A 12,039-nucleotide genomic window follows, 5' to 3' on the forward strand; every position below is an offset into this window, starting at 1 on the left:
GTAGCTGGGACTACAGGCGCCCGCCACCTCGCCCGGCTAGTTTTTTGTAGTTTTTAGCAGAGACGGGGTTTCACCGTGTTAGCCAGGATGATCTCGATCTCCTCACCTCGTGATCCGCCCGTCTGGGCCTCCCAAAGTGCTGGGATTACAGGCTTGAGCCACCGCGCCCGGCCATTATTAGGATTCTTATGTATGCTAAGGTCTGATTGGACCCACCTTGTCCTGTTTAGCTATGGGTTAATAAGTACTCCAATGCCATATGATTTTTGTTAAATTAGTTTTATAATACATGATGTGATAGGATATTCCTTTTTCAAAAATTTCTTGGCCAACATTTTTTAAATACAGAAGGATTCTATAAAGATCTTCAAATATAGTATGAAACCTTTGCAGTTCCACATATGCTTTGAATGGATCAAACACTACAAACTTTATTAGACTATTGCAAAGTTATACTTTAGTTCTCTGATCAGTTTCTATGCCTATTATTTTTCCTTAAAGACACTCTTGATTCCTTCTCTAATTCCTAATCAGAGAACAAAGCCATAAAATTTTATGCTTCATTCTGGATTTAACCTATAAAAGTTGTATTTTCCCTTCTTCTCATTACCTATCTAGAAAAATATGCACAGATGTTCTTAACAGGATGATCACTGAAAAAGTAGGAATGACTTTAAGGCCCATTCATAAGAGTACAGTTACATAAACTGCAGCCCATCTACCCTATGTAACACTATGTGCGATTAAAAAGATGGAAGGGGGAAGGCTTCCAACATATATTATCGAATAGAAAAAAAAGACACCAAGTTGGCCGAGCACTGTGGCTCACGCTTGTAATCCCAGCACTTTGGGAGGCCGAGGCAGGCAGATCATGAGGTCAGGAGATCGAGACTATCCTGGCTAACACCGTGAAACCCCTTCTCTACTAAAAAATACAAAAAATTAGCTGGATGTGGTGGCGGGCGCCTGTAGTCCCACCTACTTGGGAGACTGAGGCAGGAGAATGGCATGAATCCGGGAGGCAGAGCTTGCAGTGAGCCGAGGTCGTGCCACTGCACTCCAGCCTGGGCGACAGAGCGAGACCCGTCTCAAAAAAAAAAAAAAAGGACACCAAGTTCTAGCACCATTCCTGTAGTCTGATACCATACAGTTTTTAAAATGCCCACATAATTATTTTTTAAGGGTCTATGTATATGTGTGTAAAGGCCTAGGCTGGAGGGGTCTTTACTGTTAGAGTGAAAAGGAAGGTGCGTTTTTACTTGCAATGCTTACATTTTTACACAGCTCATGTATTTGTACATGCTTTGCTTGTGTAACTAGTAATGAGTACTATTAACCAGGTGCAGTGGCTCAGGCCTGTAATCCCAGCACTTTGGGAGGCTGAGGCAGGCAGATCACTTGATGTCAGGAGTTTGCAACCAGCCTGGCCAACGTGGTGAAACCCTGTCTTTACTAAAAATACAAAAATCAGCTGGGTATGGTGTTTTGTGCCTGTAGTCCTAGCTACTTGGGAGGCTGAGGCAGGAGGATTTCTTGAACCAGGGAGGCAGGGTTTGCAGTGAGCTGAGATCGTGCCACTGCACTTTCAGCCTGGGCGACAGAGTGAGACTCTATCTTAAATAAAATAAAATAAAATAAAATAAAAATGAGTGCTATTTTAAAAGTCACGCTCTTTGAAGGGATGATCGGCTCCTGGGCTGTATTCCTCTTGCAGTCGCCTTGATGCCTTTGCGCCTTGCAGCTCCGTCCATGCTCAGCCAGACTTGTAGCCCCACAGAGTGCCCGGGGAGGGTGGCGGGCTGGGCGTTAGCCCAAGATGGCACGCAGCTCCCAGGGAGATGTGCTATGACTAAATCCTTGCCCTTAAGGGATCACAAAACTTGGCAGTTGCCATTTTAGGTAAGAAAAGCTATGCTCAGAAAAGAGAGAGGGGGTTTGACCAGGGACTTGGAGCCTGATCATGAGTGGAATTGAGGCTTCCCAGCCACCAGTCTCAAAATCCATCTAGTGGGCCCAGAAGGGTTCTCAGCAGAAGGTTGTGTCCCATAAAAAAGGAGAAGCTGCTAAACATGCTAAGTGCATTGGTCTGTTTTCATGCTGTGGATAAAGACATACCTGAAACTGGGTAGTTTATAAAGAAAAAGAAGTTTAACGGACTCTCAGTTCCATGTGATGGGGAGGCCTCAGAGTCATGGTGGAAGGTGAAAGGCACGTCTTACGTGGTGGCAGGCAAGACAGAATGAGAGCCAAGTCAAAGGGGAAACACCTTCTGAAGCCATTGGATCTCATGAGACTTATTCACTACCAGGAGAACAGTATGGGGGAAACCGCCCCCATGATTCAATTATCTCCCACAACTCATGGGAATGATGGCAGCTACAATTCGAGATGAGATTTGGGGGGGGACACAGCGAAACCATATCACTAAGGCTTTGGACATCAAATGTGGACAGTTCAGGGCTGGTTCACGGCTGTGGCAGGGAGCAGTTATTTACCCAGGGCAGAAAGTTTCCTTGACTGAGGACTTTAGCTTGACTACATTCTGGTGAGGGAGAAACCATTCTTCGAGAATTTATTCTGTATTAGGTTGGCTCAAAAGTAATCGTGGTTTTTGCCATTACTTTTAATGGCAAACTCTAAAAGTTTTAAAAACTTTAAAATGTTATGAATACCAGGCACTGTGTTAGAAGTTTTGAACACATACCTTATTAGATTCTGACATTCCACCCATACGGGAGGTTGTCCCATTCTCCCTGTTTCGTGGATTATAAAAGTGAAGCTCAGAGCACTGACGTCACTTGCCTAAGTCCCCATGACAAGTGATGGAGCTTGAATTGGAAATCAGAAGGTCTGTCTCAAAAGGTAGCACTCCCATGCTCATAACCTCCATGGTAGACTGACTACCTCTAGGAAAACTTGAGGTCTTCAAATAAGAAGATTTATTTTGCAAACCAGGAGCTCAGGGAGGAGGGCAGCCTTCAGTAGCCTTGGCTCCCCCTAACCCTCAGCAGCATATGAGAACATTCTCTTTGCAGAACAACTGCCTTCCAACTACTCTCAAGAAAAACATGGGCAAGCTACATATTATGATATTTGACTGGGACATTGTGGTTTTAGTTACCAAAATATAAAACAACCTTTCCAGCTGACTGCCTTCTCATCTTCTTCCATAATCCCTCTTTTGCGAGCAGTCTGGGTATTCAATTTAAAATGAATTAAGGAGGCAATTGAGGAAGGACGTCAGTCCGAGCTTTTAAAAACTCACAGTTAATGAACATCAAATTCCATTCTAGTCTGCAAGAAGGCAACCTTTTGACTTGTAAACTTTATACATCCTCTGTGCTGTCATCTGTCCCCAAGGCTGACTGTGTACGTCTGTGGGGAAGGTCAGCCTGGGGCCCAGAGAGCTGGCCTGTGCAACTTCAGCAGCCAACCCCCTCCCCGACTCGTCCCAACGGTGCCTTCTGATGAACTTTAACCTGGAAGCTCTCACTGCCAGACTTCTCTGACCAGTGGAAAAGCCAGGCCTTATCTTTTTCAACTTTTTCAAAGGATTCCTTAAAAATGGTAGCAAAATATACATAACATAAAATTTACCATGTTAAACATTTTAAGTGTACACTTCAGTAGTGTTAAGTACAATTACATTGTTGTGCAACCAATCTCTAGAACTATTTATCTTGCACAACAATTTTTTTTTGCATTGTAGTTTAGACCATAAAACTTATTGTAGCCCTTTTTTTTTTAGACAGGGTCTAACTCTGTCACCCAGCTGGAATGCAATGGCCCAATCGTGGCTCACTATAGTCTTGAAACTTCTGGGTTCAAGTGATCCTCTTGCCTCAGCCTTCCGAGTAGCTGGGACTACAGGTGCGGGCCACCATGCCTAGCTAATTTTATGTAGAGATGGGTCTTGCCATGTTGCCTGGGCTGGTCTTGAACTCCTGTTCTCAACTCTCCTACCTCAGCCTTCCAAAGTGCTGGGATTACAGTCATGAGCCATTGTGCCTGACCCTATCTTAACTATTTCTAAGTGTACAATTCAGTAGCATTAAGGACATTCACATTATACAAACATTACCACCATGTATAGTCCAAGGTTTATCTCTGACTCTAATTCCTCTTATCATCTGTTCAGCTTCTGCCTTTACAGACTGGCTTCCACTTCTCCAGATGGTTCTTTGCTCTCTTACATGAGTGCTGTGTTTGTGAATCCAGTCTACAGCGTAACCTGCCCATGGAGCACAGGCTTCCGAGTCACCTGCACTCGGACGGGCTTCTGCAGACCGGGGTGGGAGCTCCCATCTGTGCCAGTTCCCAAAAACTCCTCCTAGCCCAGGCCCTGCATCCCACCCTCCCATCTGTGTCAGAAGATGCTTTGGAACCACATGCATGAGTTAGAATTGGCCCAGCACCTCCCTCGGGAGTTGACCCAACCCCCAGAAACCTATTCTCTTCTCCACAAAATGGGGCCACTGCTGTTAGGGTGGCTGTGAGAATTTAAGAAGAGGCTTATAAGGTCCCAGCACCTGGAAAGCCATCTTGGACATTAGCTGTCACATTCTATTCTAGACGACAACCTCCCCATCCTTCCTCACTCCCTTCCTTCCCAGCTCTTCTTTCTGCAACATGCTCTTCCCCTTCCTGGACCCCTTCCCACACTGCAGGAACCCAGGATGTTTATGTTATCCCCGGATATGGTACACTGTAGGAATCTGGCTGTTTTTGGAACCTAACGAGCATCAATTTCTCACCTCTTTCCTTTGACTGAGTCTGGCAGAAAATGCCCACTTAGATGTTGCATCTGATAGTATGGGATGTGCAGAAAGAGATGCTTCTCCAAATGCCAATTTATAGCCTAGAAGAGGAGCCTGGGGCCTTTCAGACTCAGGAAAACATACTCTTGTTCTGACGCTTGCCAAATGTTCAGTATATAAACTTATGACATCCTTTCCTTCCCTCTCCCTTTGTGAGTGAGATAGAAGGCAATCCTTTGATGAATTGGAATACATCACTTATTTTTAAAAGTCATTTGGGGGAAGAAGATCATCTGGGTGCTTAGAAAGCCTCACAACACAGGAAAGAAACTGGGTAGACAAAACCAGTTGGGCTTCCAGAGACTCCCCATGGACCCACCATCTGTAAGTTTAATCTTCTAGAAGGGAAAGTAATCTCTGGGTGCTGTTCACCTGCTTGGGGAACACAAGTCAGTACACTTGGAGCATGTCATGTCTACGCTCAGAAACCTTCAAAGGCAACTGGAGGTCGCCATGAGATAGACGGTCATTACGTTTTCACAAATACCTGATTTACAGCCACCCTGAAATACTCATTATTCCCTGAACATACCGCAAACGTTACTTCTGAGTCTTTATTCCTGCTGCTTCCTCCTGGCATGCCCTCCTCACCAGTTCACGCAGCACCCTTGCATGGCCAATCTGATGCTACCTTCAAAAGCCACTCCTGGATCCCCTGACGGCCTGGAACCCCCCACCTCTGGCCTCTTGCTGCTCTTGGAACCTCCCTTTTTGCATTAATCCTGCAGCAGTTAGAATGGAAGCAATGATGTGACATTTTGTGATATGATACCTCGATGGGTTTTCCTTTGGCATATGTGTCACGGTCATTTATATCCTTTTTTTGTCCTCCATGCACCAGAATGAGCTCTGTGAAGGCAGCATCTGTGTTTGACTCCGGTCTGTGTCCCTCCCTACCCTGTCTCCATACCTGGAACTGGGCAGGGACTCAGTAAATTTTAATCACCTACACTTTGCAAGTCAATAATGCTATTCTGAGCATAAAGGTTTCAGACAACGTCCTCTGTCACGTGTATCTTTGCAAATATCGATAAGGGCATCTGAACTTGGCACTCCAACCCTGTGCCTCCACCCACTCAGGAAATGGCTACACTTTGCAATGAAGCCAGGAGTGAATGGAACTTCCCCTTTGGCGGATGAATGAAACACTAAGTTTGGTGTGAATTTGTGAGCCCAGTTTTGTACCTTAAAGGACTGGCTTCAAATGCTATAGAATTGCCATGGCCTCAGTTTCTGCTTTAAGCACCTAGTATCATTAAAATAGTTTATGCAACCTTCTAAAGGAAGCTGAGTTCGGGGGGACCCTTCCCAATCTCCCTGAAATCTGTAAAGACTAAGAGCTGGACATTCTATAGTTGCAACTCTGTCTCTAAACCACTGAAACTTCTTGAGCTGCGTATGTCGAGGCCCTCTACGTAAGGCCCTTTGCTGTACAGTGTGGTTGAAGATGGAGAGCATGGCACTGGTAGGTTGTAACTGCTTTTGAGCAGAAATGGCTCATTATGTTTTAGGAAATTGTGTGCTTGTGGGTTGAAGGAGAAATCCTAGAATGCTTTCTGAAGCAAATATTCGTTGCCAAAACAATGTATAACTGTGTTGCCATGGAAGCCAATATGTCACGTTTCACTCAGCCTAAGAATATCTAAACTCTAATGATTCTGAGAATAGCCGAAGTGGAACAGCCAGGTGCAATCTCTACATGAGGCCCCGGGTTAACATCCATTTTCTAGTTCCTAATCCACTGTCTATGAATCTCGCAAAATCCACGACTTCTTCCTCTGAATGTCATTTGGGGAACATGGGCTTTCCAACTAGAGCATCTGTGAGGCAACTCCTCCTCTTCTCCCATCCAGGTAGTCACCAGGCCTGACCCTGCTTAGCTTCCAAGATCTGATGAGATCAGGCACATTCAGGGTGACACGGCCGCAAGTGACTCCTTTTCTTGTGTTCTGTGTGTACATAAATGCTTGTGAGACTCTCCAAATATGTGGTCAACTTGGGCCTCATGAGAGACAGTGAAAAAAAGAATGGAAGAAAATAAAGTGACAGCAGTTAGAGATTTTCTGTTAAGACTTACAGCTGTGAAATTGATGTGGCAGTGGTGAGCAAACTGTGGGGAGCACCGAGCACAGGTGGAGACAGTGGATTTAACCTCCAGTTCCAGAAGCTCTGTGTGTTGAAGGAGGGAAGGCCACCAATACCATACAGGGTAAAGGCACATTTCAGAAGCAGAGGTGTTCTGAATGAAGCACATGGTCAATTCCAGGAGAGCCCAATTGGGGAGCAAAACCTGTGGGTCAGACTGGTGGGCCTCCCTCAGGAAGTAGGCACATAGGGAGTGGGGTCTGGAGAGAGGAATATGAAGGAGGGGTGCTAAGAAATCCAGCCAGTGGGAGAGCTGTTAAGGTCCCCAAACTGGGCTCTACTCTTGGCCTCTTTCGCTTATATTCAATAGGTAACCAAACTTAGTCAAAAAAAAATCAGGATCTCCTTTTCCCTCTTTAAAGTCCTTTGTGGGCCAGTAATTTCAAAACTGACATCTCTTGAGTTGCATATTTTGAGGCCCTCTAAGGAACCTTCTCCCCCAGTGAAGGCAAACCCTCCGCAACTCCCAAGAAGTGGCCAGTCTGCCTGAATGCCCCTGTGGCAAGACACTCTGACCCTGCCTAGCATCCAAGCCACTTTTAAAAAAATGCACAACTGTCTATCCCAAAGATAAACCCTCTGTATATCCCAAAATATAACATACGTGGTTTTAACTCTTGCCTCTGGAGTCACACAGAATAAATCCATCTCATTTCCAAGATGACATGTCAAAGTTGTGCACACAGCCATTGTGTCTTCTCTAAGTCCTCTGTCCCCATGTAGTCATCCCTGGATCATTTCTCACATTACATTTTACCCAAAACATCTAACTTCACATCTCACAAAATTCTCCAGTTCATCCTACTGTGATACCCAACGCTGAACCCTGTACTTAAGGGATGATCTAATCAGGATTATTATAGCTCAAACTTTATGTATGAGGCAGAAAAGAACAGGCAGAGCAAAAGCTGGGGTTTGCCACAAGCCCTGGGAGGCTTTATGGGGCCACAAAGGCAGAATGTGTAGGGGCAGTTGGGTACGTGAGATGCTATGCCCAAGAGGAGAGGCTGGGTAGGAGCAGAGGGACTGCTGGCGGTCTGCTGACCCAGCTGGCAGGAGTGCAGGACAGTGCTCAGTCCTGGGTCGGGACTAGAATACTGGGAAGAGTGAAAACAAGTGGATGGTCAGGAGCAGAAACCCAAGGATCCATGGAGGATGCTGGAGGACACAAGTAGAGTGTGAAGATAGCTGGGATTTGGTGATAAAAAGCTGCGCTCTACTCCATGGACTGAGTTGTATGTACCTGCTTGTGATCATCAACTCAGCTTAAGAAACTGACATGACCCAATTATATATATCCCATACAGGCCAAGAACTGTGGTTGAGCTGAACTTAAGAATGGCAGGCAATAGGGGCCTTAGCTATGAGGGCCAGAGACAAACAGGGCTGGCATGGTGCCCACTCTAGGATGTCTTATTATGTATGATGTATTAGATTTGTGCCCCAGGGAGCACAAAGAATGGCATTTCCTAGATTTCTATATCTGTCCGTATGGAGAGGGCCTGCTTTCCTTGCTGTGTATCCTGTTGTTCTACTGGGCAGGAAAAAAGGTCAAATAAGAGATGGGACACATACAAAATATTAAGATGGTGGACTAAACAACTAAATATAAATGGACTAAACACTAATAAGTGTACAGAGATTAAAGCAAGACTCAGGCTGGGCGCGGTGGCTCAAGCCTGTAATCCCAGCACTTTGGGAGGCCGAGACGGGCGGATCACGAGGTCAGGAGATCGAGACCATCCTGGCTAACACGGTGAAACCCCGTCTCTACTAAAAAATACAAAAAACTAGCCGGGCGAGGTGGCGGGCGCCTGTAGTCCCAGCTACTCGGGAGGCTGAGGCAGGAGAATGGCATGAACCCAGGAGGCGGAGCTTGCAGTGAGCCGAGATTGGCCACTGCACTCCAGCCTGGGTGACAGAGCGAGACTCCCGTCTCAAAAAAAAAAAAAAAAAAAAAAAAGACTCAACAACATGCCGTTTACATATACAGGTACAAATAGGTTGAAAGCAAAAGGATAGAAAAAGTTACATAGGTATATCATGCAAACACTAAGCATAAGAAAGCTTGTAGGGCTATATTGCTATCAAGCAAAGTAGACTTCAGAACAACATTAAGTATTACTAGAGAAAACAGGATATTTCATTGGAGGTCAACTCATGAAGACATTATAATCATAAATGTGTATACCCCTAAAAACAGAAATACATAAACTCAGAGCATGTAGCACTGTGGGCATTAGAAAGATGAATAAAATATAGTTATCACTCAAACGATTTCTATCTTGCAAAAAAAAAGGGGATGTTAACACTTTTAGAGTAGTATATTAGCAACCAAGAAAGAGGTCCCAAGATCCTGATATTTACCAGCTCCTGTTTTCCATCTCCCCCCGCAAAAAGAAATTATTTTTAAAATGGAAATTTCCAAACACACATAAAAGTTGAGAGATGAGTGTAGTGAACCACTCATCAAGCCATTACTACAAGAATTCCTAGCATTTTTGCCTCTCATTTCATCTGTCTGCTGGCCCTTCCCCAACTATTTTTTGCTATAGCATTTTTAAGGAAATGTCAGATACCACCTGTAAATACTTTAGCATGCATCTCTCTAGCTGATAACATTTTTAAAAGCATAACCACAATACCATTACCTCACTTAAAATTAATAATTGCTCAATACTAGCTAATACTCAGTACAACTGCCTCACAGATTTCTTTTTTATAGTTTGTTCACATCATGATTCATATAAGGTCCATATATTACACTGATTGTTAAAGCTCCAGAGTCTCTTTTATAATATTTTTTGTTGTTTACTTAAAGCCACTGATTTCTTACGAGAAACTGGGTCATTTATGCCACAAATGGTAAAAAAAAAAAAAAAAAAAAAAAATTCTTTTGACTAAACGTCTCTTCTAGAAATGATTATGACCAACGTGAAAATAAAAAGCAATAATGTAGATGCTGAGGAGTGAATTATCTAATACACACTTTGTCCCAAAACACTCCAAAGGGATTGCATCTCATTTCCCAACAAATACACTGGACCTATTGGGGTTAATTTGAACCATATTAGAAGTCTATGAATCCCATTAGAATCATCTGGAGCAGAAACTTTTTTCAATTTAATTTCAAGTGAAATTCAGTCTACATTTGAAAAGTACTAACAAGATGTATAAATTCTATCAATCTCAAACTACATACACAGTCCAGAAACGGAACTGCAATGGAGAAAGGACTTCAGAGGCCCCCTGGGTAACAGATGAACATTGCCAAGTCATAAGTAATTATCTAATTTTCTTCTAACCTCAAGGCATGCTGGGGCATATGGGAGTTGTCAGGGAATGCAGGTGTGCACACCCAGGGCCTCAGCGTGTTACAACACAGCCAAGGAAATGGCAAAGCAATGCTGTTCAAATAAAACAATGTAGACAGGCCCAGAGTTTAGAGGAGGTGATTAACCTCAGATGCCTTCAGCCACAATTGGTATAGTCACCCAGTACTACAGGGAACCATTTCCCTCCAACTCTCATCCCCACCAAATTCAAACTTCATTCTTTCTTAAGCTTGGAAAGCCAGTATCTTGGGAAGAAAGGGTTCAAAAAGCCCCAGGCACAAGAGAGAAGAAATACAATAAACAATATAACAAAAGGAAAGAGAAAGCATGGGATGATTTCTTTTTCCCAGTAGTTTTCTGTTAAATTTCCCTCCAGCCTTTTTAGGAATTACAATACTTAACACCCTCAATAGAATACATCAGCAGTTGGAGAAGTGAACCAATACCAGCTCATGATCAGTGATCCATTTTCTTGTCTCTTGGCAGGGCGGCACTGAGCCACCAGAGCTGTCTCTTCAACGAGAGGTTTGATCATCTCAGTAATCTTCTTTTGGGACTCCTGTTAGACGTGTATATTTAATACTATCAGCTGAGTCATAACATTCATCCAAGTCAACTGACCTCCCAGCCTGCCCACATTGCCTCCCTGCAGGAAGTGATTTTGCACACAGAAGCCCCTGGTGGGGTACAGTGGAGTGTGAAGTGTCTGTTCTCGGACCACAGTTCCATCCCTAGAGCAGCGACTGTAAAGCATCGTTCTCCTGTTCCAGCATCTCTCCAAAGACACTCAGGTCTCCGTCACAGGATCACCACGTTAAAGGTATCTGTCGCTCTGTCTGGAAAGGTGTCTTTCCAGGGGAGGAAAGAGCCAGCTTTGGAGGCACCTGGTTGGCTTCAACTAGAGGTAAGGATCTGGGCAACTGGGCCCACCAGACTGAAGGGATGAATTGAAAGTTCAGCAGGTGGCTCATGCCTGTAATCCCAGCACTTTGGGAGGCTGAGGCGGGTGGATCACGAGGTCAGGAGATAGAGACCATCCTGACCAAGACGGTGAAACCCCTCCTCTACTAAAAATACAAAAATTAGCTGGGTGTGATGGTAGCCACCTGTAACCCCAGCTACTCAGGAGGCTAAGGCAGGAGAATTGCTTGAACCCAGGGGGCGGAGGTTGCAGTGAGCCGAGATCGTGCCATTGCACTCCAGCCTGCTTGACAGTGAGATTCCATCTCAAAAAAAAAAAAAAAAATTTCAGAATAGACCCTCCTGCCTTCCTCTATTTTTGTGCCCTGTCATGTTAGAACCTCTGCCTTCTCTTTAAGTCACCAAAACAAGGTGCCAGGGCTGCATTCTCTCAGAGACTGCAGGGACTCTGATGAGCGCCTTTCACAGAAGCAGCTTGTGAGCACTTAGTGAGATAGCTACCTCTGCCTCAATGGCTCTATCACTCATCCTGTGAAGCGCAACTCCTCCTTTTGATAGACAACACCCCGCAAACCCAGATACGGGTTCGAGTCCACAGGGAATGGAGCTCACTCTGTTCCCCTCTCTGCCACAGATTTTCTTTCTCACTCTCTACCACGTGCCACTGGCCTCTCCAGTCACCCCCTCACCCTCCCTGCTTCCCCAGGCCCTTCCCCACAGGTCCAGCAGATCCAACATGCCCCAAAGCCAAGCCCATTGAAGACAACTCAATACCATTTGATTCTAAGCTGGTCACCTTTACTTCTCGAGACTATTTAAAA

At 44.7% G+C, this 12,039-nt stretch overlaps 1 protein-coding gene across 1 annotated transcript in view; it reads right to left on the reverse strand.

Annotated features, from left to right (window-relative positions):
- The window catches only part of CCDC3 (coiled-coil domain containing 3), a 155,033-nt gene that overhangs the window by 23,095 nt on the left and 119,899 nt on the right, over positions 1-12,039 (reverse strand). The window lies entirely within an intron of this gene.

Source organism: Colobus angolensis, unplaced genomic scaffold (assembly GCF_000951035.1).
Source record: "Colobus angolensis palliatus isolate OR3802 unplaced genomic scaffold, Cang.pa_1.0 Scaffold133, whole genome shotgun sequence".
Lineage (NCBI taxonomy): Eukaryota > Metazoa > Chordata > Mammalia > Primates > Cercopithecidae > Colobus > Colobus angolensis.